Genomic DNA, 10512 nt, shown 5'->3' with positions numbered 1-10512 from the left:
CCTACAGATATTTACAAACTAAGAATAAATCATCAAATTGTCAAATAATGGCAACACAAACAATTGCTGGGAGCAAAACATCTAAAATCTCTTAAAAAGAGGCAGAATAGGGGCCCCTGGGTGGCTGAGTGGAGCATCCAACTCTTGATTTTGGCTCAGGTTATGATCTCTCATGGTTTGTGAGTTCGAGCCCTACATGGGGCTCTGCGCTGATGGCATGGAGCCTTCTTGGGATTCATTCTCTCTCTCTCTCTCTCTCTCTCTCTCTCTCTCTCTCTCTCTCTCTTTCTCTCGCTCTCAAAATAAACTTAAAAAAAAAAGAGGGGTACCTGGTGGCTCAGTAGGTTAAGCAACCGACTTCAGCTCAGGTCATGATTTCATGGTTCATGGATTTGAAGCCCACACTGGGCTCTGCACTCACAGCACAGAGCTTGCTTCAGATCCTCTGTTTCCCTCTCTTTCTCTGCAGTTCCCCTACTTGTGCACTCAATCTCTCTCTCTCTCTCTCTCAAAAATAAACATAAAAAAAAAAACTAAGAAAAAGGCAGAATATAGTGGGAGAATTTTAACAGAGGTTAAAAGCTATCGTCATTAAGACAGCGATTATAATATTGCTGCAGAGATTGACCGATGGAACAGAATACAAAAGCAAGGAACAATGCCTTTCTGCATTCTCCAAAATTGGCAAACAGTTGCATAGTATGACAATATAAATATAATGAGAATGTGGAGCAAGCGGAATCTCCTCACTGCTGGTGGGGCTGGGGAGTAATCAGGAACTCCAGCTTTGGAAGACTGAGACATGATCAGGAAAATTGAAGATGCCAGTGTCCTCTGAGTCTGCAATTCTACCCCTAGGTGTATGCCCTAGGGAATTGTCTTCAACCATGGCTGCAATAAGATGTAAAATCTGGAGCTTTTTAAAGCTCCTGGCATGATTGTAATGTGCAGTCGGGTTTGAGACAGCGTCATAGAGGAAATGAGGCAACCATGACCACTGAACATGTACAAGAATGTTTACAGAAATGTAAGTATCAGCAAAATGCTGGAATTCTGAATACCCCATATAGAAGCATGGATAATCAAAATGTGGTATACTCATGTAGGAGTAAAAAATAGAAAACAGTCCACAGGCTCTTTAGGTGAATCTTAGAAACAATGCTGAACTTAAAACGCAAATTTCAAAAGATTAGGTGCCATCGTAAAGCTTAGAAACCAGCAAATTTAAACATTATTTTGCTTAGGCTTACATCATATATGGTTAAAAAAAACAGGGAATGTAGCCCAGTATTTGGAGTAGTGGGAAGGCAGTAAGATATGCTGGAGGAACCACACACAAGTCATTTCAATGCTATTAATAATTTTCTAGTTGAGTGGTGGCTTCATGGATATTATCTTACTTCGTAACTTATATATGCTTCTGTATATATCAAATACACCATGTAAATCTACTTAAAGGCCTTTTTAAATTTTATTGCATTATTGTATATTCTTCCAGTGTTTTTGTGCAAATAAATGCAAACATGAATGCATATTTTTATTTTCTCCCATTAAACACAAGAATAACGTGTAAATTGTTCTAAACTTGGTTTTTCCATTTGATCATACAGGCTGGAGATCTTTCCATATCACTTTGCTTTTTAAAATATTTTTATTGAAGTATAATTACCATACAATGTTATATCAGCTTCAGGTGTACAGTATAATGATGCAACAATTCTATACATTGATCAGTGTACTCTGAATCTATTTTATCTCATTCATCCCCCTCCCCAACTTAAGGCCATTTTAATTACACTAGTTCCTCAGGGTAGAACTTATCCTTCTGTCCGGTTAATTAGAATGTTCCACATACATCTAGAGCATTAAACCCTATCATTTTTCTGTGATTTCCTTTGTCTAGAACATGAATTGCTCTTGTGACTTGTATTTGCTGATGTCACTTTTAACAGTCAGCCTATTAATTTTTCTTAGTTAATGCTGGCAGTTACATTTTGTACTATCCATTCTCTTCTAGGGAAAAAGGGTTTAAAATGTGTCTGAATATCTTCTGAATGCCAGACATTACCTGATATTTCCATTGGGTTCCTTTAATTATTCAAGCTAATCTTTATGAAAATGTTTTGAATGTGATATTAATAACCCCTGGGCTATTAATATAGCCCAGGGCATAGGGATTAAGTGTTGGTTCTGAAGCCAGACTTCTTGGGTTCAAATTCCAGCTCTATCATTAGTCAGTGTTATGACTGGGCAAATTAGCCTTGTTGTATTTCTAATTCCTCATCTATAAAATGGAAGTAATAAAAGAAACCTATTCATAGAGATATCCTATAGTTAAAGGAGTTCATAAATTTAAAACACTTAAAAGAGTAGCTGACTCCTGGTAAACTTTCAATTCATGTGATTATTATCTTGTGCATTTTCCTAAAATAAAGCTTTTAAAGAGGATTCCCCACACCCTGAATCCTTTAAAAATATTTTTGTACAAAAGGGAACAATTAAAAGTTTAAAAAGTGAGCCTCAAACTCATTATGCTAAGTGAAAGAATCCAGTTGCAAAAGACTGTAATTCCACTTACATGAAGTGTCTTAAAAATACATTTATTGAGACAGCAGAACAATGGCTATCTATGGCTATGGGTGAGAGCAGGAGATAACAAAATGGGGGTGATGAAAATGTCCTAAAATTGGATTATGGCAATGATTGCACAACTCCATAAATTTTCTAAAATCATTGAATTGTACACAGCCTTTTTCAAGTAGTTTGAGTTCTTAATTGCTTTAATAACTTTTATCAGGATGGGTCAAATCTGATTAAACTCTGATAGTTGAATGTGGCCAAAATCCAGCAATAAACTGTTACATGTGGCAGGAAGAGACTGTCATATATTACTTGGGGAAAGGTTGATTTTATTAAGACTTGCTCTTTGAGAATATAAGTACCTATATATCTTTTCAGTTACTCATTTCTTTATGTCTCCACGTCTTTTTCAATAATTCTCTTTCTTATCCCTAAAGGATTTAATTGGGGAATGACATCAGGCTACCTTAATAGCTTTCTGTGTGCCAACTACTTTACATGTATTAATTTAATTCTAAGCCCAATCGTATCAGAAAGGCATCGTCTCTCCCATTTTACCAATGAGGAGATTGAAGCAAGAGACGTTAAGTGATTTATTTTATATTAAAAATTTTTTAATGTTTATTTATTATTGAGAGAGCATGAGCATGTTTAAACAGCTAGTTTCACAGCAGAATTAGCACATAGGTTTTGATGATTGCAGACCTTAATCACCATATGACAACGATGAGTGTTTTCAGAGGACAACACTAGTGTACGTGTGGAGTTTGAACTAGGGAAATGACACTGGAAGCAGGGAGATACTGGAATGGGGCCAGCTTCATGCACACACTTGGACATGTGAATGAAAATAAAATGTAGAGGTAAAAATAAGGCTTATATGTAATAGGGAGGTTCTGTTTTCAGAGGTCAAAAATAGTGAAAATTTCTTTGAATCCATTAGGAATTACTTGCCAGATGCTAATTAAAAAGACTTTACTGCAGTAGCTTGAAGGAATTAGGATTGTATTCTCTTCCCTAAATGAAGTCAGGAAACTAGGAGGCAGCTCTACAGCCATGATAGCCTGAGGCTTTTTCTGTCTTCCTCCTCCATCATCTTCAGTGTATGAATTCAATCCATAAGCCATAAAATTGTTGCTGGGGTCAGGCCATCACACCCACATTCCAAGCAGAGAAGAGGGAAGGTAAGGAGAAAAGAGAACAAATGGCTTTCATAAAAGTCCTACTCAGGGGCGCCTGGGTGGCTCAGTCTGTTGGGTGTCCGACTTCGGCTCAGGTCATGATCTCACAGTCCGTGAGTTCGAGCCCCGCGTCGGGGTCTGTGCTGACAGCTCAGAGCCTGGAGCCTGTTTCGGATTCTGTGTCTCCATCTCTCTCTGATCCTCCCCTGTTCATGCTCTGTCTCTGTCTCAAAAATAGATAAATGTTAAAAAAAAAAAAAAAAGTCCTACTCAATGAGTTTTACTTACATATCTGCCTACCCTGCTTGACAAGCTTGTGAATGTAGTTCTTTGTTTGAGTTTATTGTCCAGGGTTCTGGAACTAAATGAGAAAAGAGTATTTAGGCAACCAGAAGTCTCCCCCACTTCCTAATTATCATACATTGCTTTCAATTTTACTTAATTTTAATTTATACCTTTTAAAGAAATAAATGCAAAGAAATAGTGCTAATTAAAAAAAACCAATACTGTGGTTGTATAAAGCAAAAAGTATAATTTTTTTAATGTTTGTTTATTTTTGAGAAAGAGAGCATGAGGGGGGGAGAGGCGAGAGAGAGGGAGACACAGAATCCAAAGCAGGCTCCAGGCTCTGAGCTATCAGCACAGAGCCGGACACGGGGCTCAAACCACAAATCATGAGATCATGACCTGAGTCGAAGTTGGACACTCAACTGACTGAGCCACCCAGGGGTCCCAAAATATAATTCTTTATTTCCCTGCTGTCCTTGTCCCATTTCCTCTTAATGTTTATAAAGTCCAGAAGATATTATATAACAATAGGAGTATAAGAATGAAATAACAGAGAAAATAGAAAAGAGAAATTAAGAAAATAAGAAAACTTCCTAGAACCAAAGGACATGAGTTGTCAGGCTGAAATGAGCCACTGGATACACTGCACACCAATGAAGATGTGGATCCATATCAGACACATCACTGAAATTTAAGAGTACTAAGGACAAGAAAATGATGTAAGATTTCGGAGAAAAAGAGGTCTCACACAATAGGTCAGGGATCTGAGTGGCTTTAAACTTCTCATTGGGAACATTTAAAGCAAATTTTACTATGGGGACCTCTCCACTGGACTTCTTAAGTATGCCTGTGACAGAACTGCATTTTCCTGAAGGATGATCCAAGAGAGAGCAAGGAGGAAGGCACACTGTCCATTATGGCCTTTGCTAGTGCATTTAAAGCTTTATCATAATTAAATCTTTTCAATTTTTCCCTGACAAATCTCATAGCTTAACTGAATCAAAACTATTTGTTTGGTGTATAGACAAAAAGAAAAATATGGGAATGGTACTAATCTCTCAGCCTCATATTTTCCCACCTTTTGCCTCCAAAGGGAAGACTCCAATGGATTCCTATGCATTCAACATGGAGTTGGCTTATGACAGACTGATGTTAGTGGTTTCTCCTAACTCAGGCTCAGCGATCTGCAACACTGCTGTTATGGGAATACCAAGGGGGATCGGTGTGTTCTAGAACATCACCCTTATAGGATGGAAGTGATATCCATTGGGCAGCAGCCCCAATCTGTGTCAAAGACTCCCATCTTTAAGGGGGTCCCCCCCAATGTAAATACCCTCCATTAGAGGAAAATCAACTTCTGACCAAGCTTACTCCCTCAAATCCTACTTCAGGAGGAAGTGTGTGTAGGGTAAGGGAGAATGCTTATGTCTCACTGGCTTCTTTCCTTCTAAGACCCAGACAGAAAGGAGAGGCCCTTACTACTGATGGCTCAACTATCCTTTACTTAGGAAAACAAGTTTAACAAATAAAAGAATTTGCCAAGTTAGGTTCTTTTGAACAGTGATAGTAAGGTATATATTTTTTAGTCAAAGCATCTCTATCCTGACCATATATTATTTATATATTTAGATGTTCATGTATTTTTGACCTGATATGAAAATTACCTTGTAGGGACACATCCCATATATAGGATGGAAATTATTTCATCTTTTTAGCTCAACATCAATGTTAGATAATTATACCATAAAATGGAAAAATATCTTCTGCTCTGCTCAATTGAAAGTTGATTGTTTTTTTTCTCTCATAGTATACTGTTATTTCCCCCTTTTTATGTACTTATGCCAGTTTGCCCATGTACATAAAAATTATGCAAACATAAAGACACACAGATACAAATATACTTGCTCCTAGATATTCTCCTCCAAAGTTCATCTGGATTATGAATTTATAAATATTAACATCAACAGGTGAAAATTAGGTAGTATTGTTATAGGGGTTATCAGACATTTGGTCTGGAAAGAAATTTGACTTTGAAAGCTTTTGGATGAGACACATATGCAGATAGCCTGACTCCTGAAGGCATCTGAGTTTGATGGGTGATAAAGCTTGCAGACATTTCTATTTATGTCATATTATTGAAATCAAAATTTGGGGGCACCTGGATGACTCAGTCATTTAAGTGTCCAGGTCTTGATTTCGGCTCAGGCCATGATGTTGTGGTTCATGGGTTCAAGCCCCTAGTTGGACTCTGCATTATCTGTGTGGAGTCTGTTTGGAATTCTCTCTCTCTCTCTCTCTCTCTCTCTCTCTCTCTCAGAATAAATAAAAATAAAAATAAAAGATTTTGGGGCACCTGGGTGGCTCAGTCGATTAAGTGACTGACTTCGGCTCAGGTCATGATGTTGCGGTTTGTGAGTTCAAGCCGTGTGTCAGGCTCTGTGGGTACAGCTCAGAACCTGGAGCCTGCTTCAGATTCTGTCTCCCTCTCTCTCTGCCCCTCTCCTGTTCACACCCCATCTCTCCCTTTCCCTCTCTCTCTCAAAAATAGATAAGCATCAAATAAATAAATAAATAAAAGATTTAAAATAAATTTTGCTTACCTACAGTATGTGAGTTAAATATGCTGTCTCTTTTTAACTTAAAGTATTTATTACATTATGACCTAGGCACTTATATAAAGAATTTCATCTGCTATTAGGAGGAAATTAGTAATGTTTTTAAAAGCTTTAGGAAATAGGGGCACCTGGGTGGCTCAGTCGATTAAGTGACTGACTTCGGCTCAGGTCATGATCTTGCGGTTTGTGAGTTCATGCCCTGTGTCAGGCTCTGTGGGTACAGCTCAGAGCCTGGAGCCTGCTTCAGATTCTGTCTCCTCTCTGCTCCTCCCCTGCTCACATTCTGTCTCTCTCTCAAAAATAAATAAATATTTAAAAAATAAAAGCGTTAAGAAATATAAAAGAGCTACAATTTATTTTAAAATATTGAGAGTTCACAAAAAACAGCTAATCAAATAGATGAGACAATACATCTATGATGCAAAGATGAAAAATATTAGTCAAAGAATGTTTGGAAATGAAAAGCAAAACACCAACTCAAATGTTGTAATCAATGTAGAGAATATTATATAAAATCTGTATTTCAGCTGGATGTTTTTGTGTTAAAATTTATTGAAGACCATAATAAAAAATGTTGCATACACATAATACATTATTAATAACTATTAAAATAAATAGTTTACTACTACTATTAAGATAAATGACACCAGCCACGGTCATATATTTGTTTTTGGGCTTATTATTTGGTAACTGTATACCCCAATGTAGTATGAATTCCACAAGAATTGTCTGCTTTGTCACTAGGTCATGTTCTGTACTTAACACACCACTTGTCATAAAGAAGGTACTCAGCGAATCTTTGATACATGAATGGCCAGGTCACAGGTTTAATTGAGTGATCTATGGTCCCTATGATCTATTATTAGTCATACTGAAATGTTGCACAATGCTTTATAGATATTGGTGGTAAGTCTACTGAAACAGAGATATTAAATGGGAGATAGTGCCACTATAAACATACTGAAAATATTTATCCATTAGCTGACATACCAAGTTTAAACTTGGCACATGAAAAATGATTTTTAAGTCCTAACTTGGTAGGTGATAAAATTATTTAAGAGTGTAAAGCACAATGTTTGAAAATGTAAGTACACAATTTGAGTATAACATTGATAATCATGTATAATAGAAGCAAATAAAAATGAAGGCACCTGGTGTATAGCACGAAACTGAGAATATTTTATAAAAGGAACTGTCTGATCATGAGGACTGGTAGTTAGTAAGAAGGGGGAGGAGACACAGGATTCTAAACTGATTGAATCTAACGTTAGTGGTACCCTTGACTTTCCTACGCATAGAAGAGATGAAAAAGCTTTGGGGATAATAAGATCCACTTGGAATATATCGAATTTGAGGTGTTTGTGGGGCATTTGTATATCTATCTATATATCTTAATTTTACTAACTTGCTAAAACTTTTACTCAAACTATAAAGAAAAAAAAAGCAACATGAAAACACCTTTTGAGCATCTGTACAAATACAGGTTATTTAGGGGCGCCTGGATGACTCAGTCAGTTACGCATCCGACTTCGGTTCAGGTCGTGATTTCGTGGTTTATGGGTTTGAGCCCTGCTTTGGGCTCTGTGCTGACATCTCAGAGCCTGGAGCCTGCTTTGGATTCTGTGTCTCTCTCTCTCTCTGCCCCTCCCCACTTGTTGCATGCACTCTCTCTGCCTCTCCCTGTCTCTCTCAAAAATAAACATTAAAATAAATTTTAAAAAAAAGTACAGGTTGTTTAGCACCAGTTTAAATCCCCAATTTAAAACCTATTTCCCAATTCTCTTCTGCAGGTAATATATAATGTAATGTTTTTGTGTTAAGCAAATTGTTTCACAGATATAACACCCACCACCAATAACATAGGATTAAATATTCACCTCACTTTGAAGTTAAGCTGAGTTTCAATCTTCAGGGGAAATTAATTTTGTCTTCATTTGGTAGTCTGGAAAATGGTGAGTTGTTTTTTAAATAAGGAGGATCAAACTAGTCAGTTTTGCTATACTGGGAATTCCAACTCTTAGGGGTCAGCTGTTATCGTGAAAGCAGACTCCTCTGGAGACCAGGGACCAGATGTAACTAAGTGAACAACAGCTAGCTAGCTTCCATGCAAGCAAGAGCCCATATAATCTTAGACCCACAAAGAAGGATGGTCTGCTGGTACCTTTGTGGCTAAGGTAAAGAAACAGTTTAGATATTTATTAACTCACTTAGATCTCATAACAACCACATGAAATTATTATTATCGCGTCATTTCTCAGATAAGGAAACGAGATGAAATGATGTGCCCATAAATGGTTGAACCGGAATTTTAACCCAGGAAATCCTAGTTAAAATTTAGCACCAGTTCCTAAAGCTCTAAGCTCTTACCCACTACAGTAAGCTTCTTCTTAAATATGTGAAGGACTAACCCTGACATGAAAAGTCTGGAAATGAAATTGCATCAGTGGAAACACTTTATCTGCTTTTATATTCTGAGATAGTTTCAATTTAGTGAAATTTCGTTTGAAAAAGCGAGTCTAAATGTTCTTGACGTGAGGAAATAAGGAGGCCAATACAGAAGTCACAAAACATGATGCGGATTGTACTGATACGCATTAGGGTTGCAAATGATAAAACCTGTGCCCAAGTCTGTCATTAGTGATGAAGCACTCTATGAGGCGTTGAGATTCATTCTGTGACCCCTAAGTGTCATTACAAAGGTAACCCATTCCTTCCCGGAGAAGTTGATTCCTTATTGGCCACGTGGTTACACCTAAAATACATTTCAACCTCTGTTCTGTTTAGCCACACCCCTTTCATATCGACCACACCTGTTGATTCACAAAGCGCTCCGTAAGCAAAGGGAATATCGCGAGAACTCTACATTGTCTCCCATCTGACGTTTTCAGCGGTGGTTGTCGCTTTTGTTCTCGCGATATTTTCGGGTGAACGGGAGCCCGGCGGCCCGGGCTTCTGCGAAACATGGCGGTCGGCTGGTACCATAACACAAGGTAAAATACTGAAAGCCCGCCGGGTGATGTTCTCCCGATTGTTCCAAGGCTGTTCCGGTAGTGAATGCGGTTAAGGGGGCTAAGAGTCTGTCATGGGGTTGGTTCCCTGTCTTCATCACTGTCTTTTGGTGAGAGGGCCGGACTGGGGAGCCGCTCCACCTCCCCCGGGGGCGTTACTGGCAGGACCCTGGGCAGCGCAGCGCGGGGGAGCTCCCTTCTTCTCAGTCCGGTGTCTGTGCGCTGTCTTGCAACCGGAAGGAGTTTAAGTGCTTCTCCGATAGCTGCTAACCCTGACCCATTGCTTCTCGCTGTGCCCTGTGCCCCGGTGGCTCCTCTCGTCCTCAGGGAGAAAGGTCCCGCGTTGTGAAGACCAGCCGGATCGTGTCCCTATCTTCCCGGGTGTCTGGCTCCCCACCCCCATTCAGACCAATACCAAATTCTTGGCAGCAAGTTGCTCTCTTTCAGAAAGACCGAGGTCTTGGCCTCGTCTCCAGAGTTTCGCACATCGCCTGGGGGAATGAGAAAGGGGCAGGTCTGGCAAGATGCTTTAGGAGAGACTGGTCTGAGTGTAACTACTTTTCTTAAACCCTCGAGGTTTAAGAAACCCTCGGAAGGTAACTTGTCAATTCGTGGTAGAGAATAGCCTTGGATATAGCTTATATATAGAGTTGATAGGTCATTGTTTGAGAAAACATGTTTAGGTAACTTTTGTATTTGGGATTTAGTGCCCTCGAACTTCGTGCAAAGTTACATAATGTCTGTTAAAATGTTGCAAGACTGGCTTTCAGAGGCAATTAAAGATACCTTTAAAAACAGGAGTTATTAATATGTTTGAAGTTGTATTTAAGTAATTGCCTA

At 38.6% G+C, this 10512-nt stretch overlaps 1 protein-coding gene across 1 annotated transcript in view; it reads left to right on the top strand.

The window, feature by feature from the left end:
- The first annotated feature begins 9554 nt into the window (after positions 1-9554).
- The window catches only part of ERGIC2 (ERGIC and golgi 2), a 40852-nt gene continuing 39894 nt past the window's right edge, over positions 9555-10512 (top strand). The window contains exon 1 of the mRNA XM_007098825.3: positions 9555-9654. The gene's annotated coding sequence lies outside the window, so the exon portion shown is untranslated. The remainder of the gene's footprint in view (positions 9655-10512) is intronic.

Source organism: Panthera tigris, chromosome B4 (assembly GCF_018350195.1).
Source record: "Panthera tigris isolate Pti1 chromosome B4, P.tigris_Pti1_mat1.1, whole genome shotgun sequence".
NCBI classification, from domain to species: Eukaryota; Metazoa; Chordata; class Mammalia; order Carnivora; family Felidae; genus Panthera; species Panthera tigris.
Note: the sequence above shows the minus strand (reverse complement) of the source record. Positions and strands in the feature narration are given on the sequence as shown.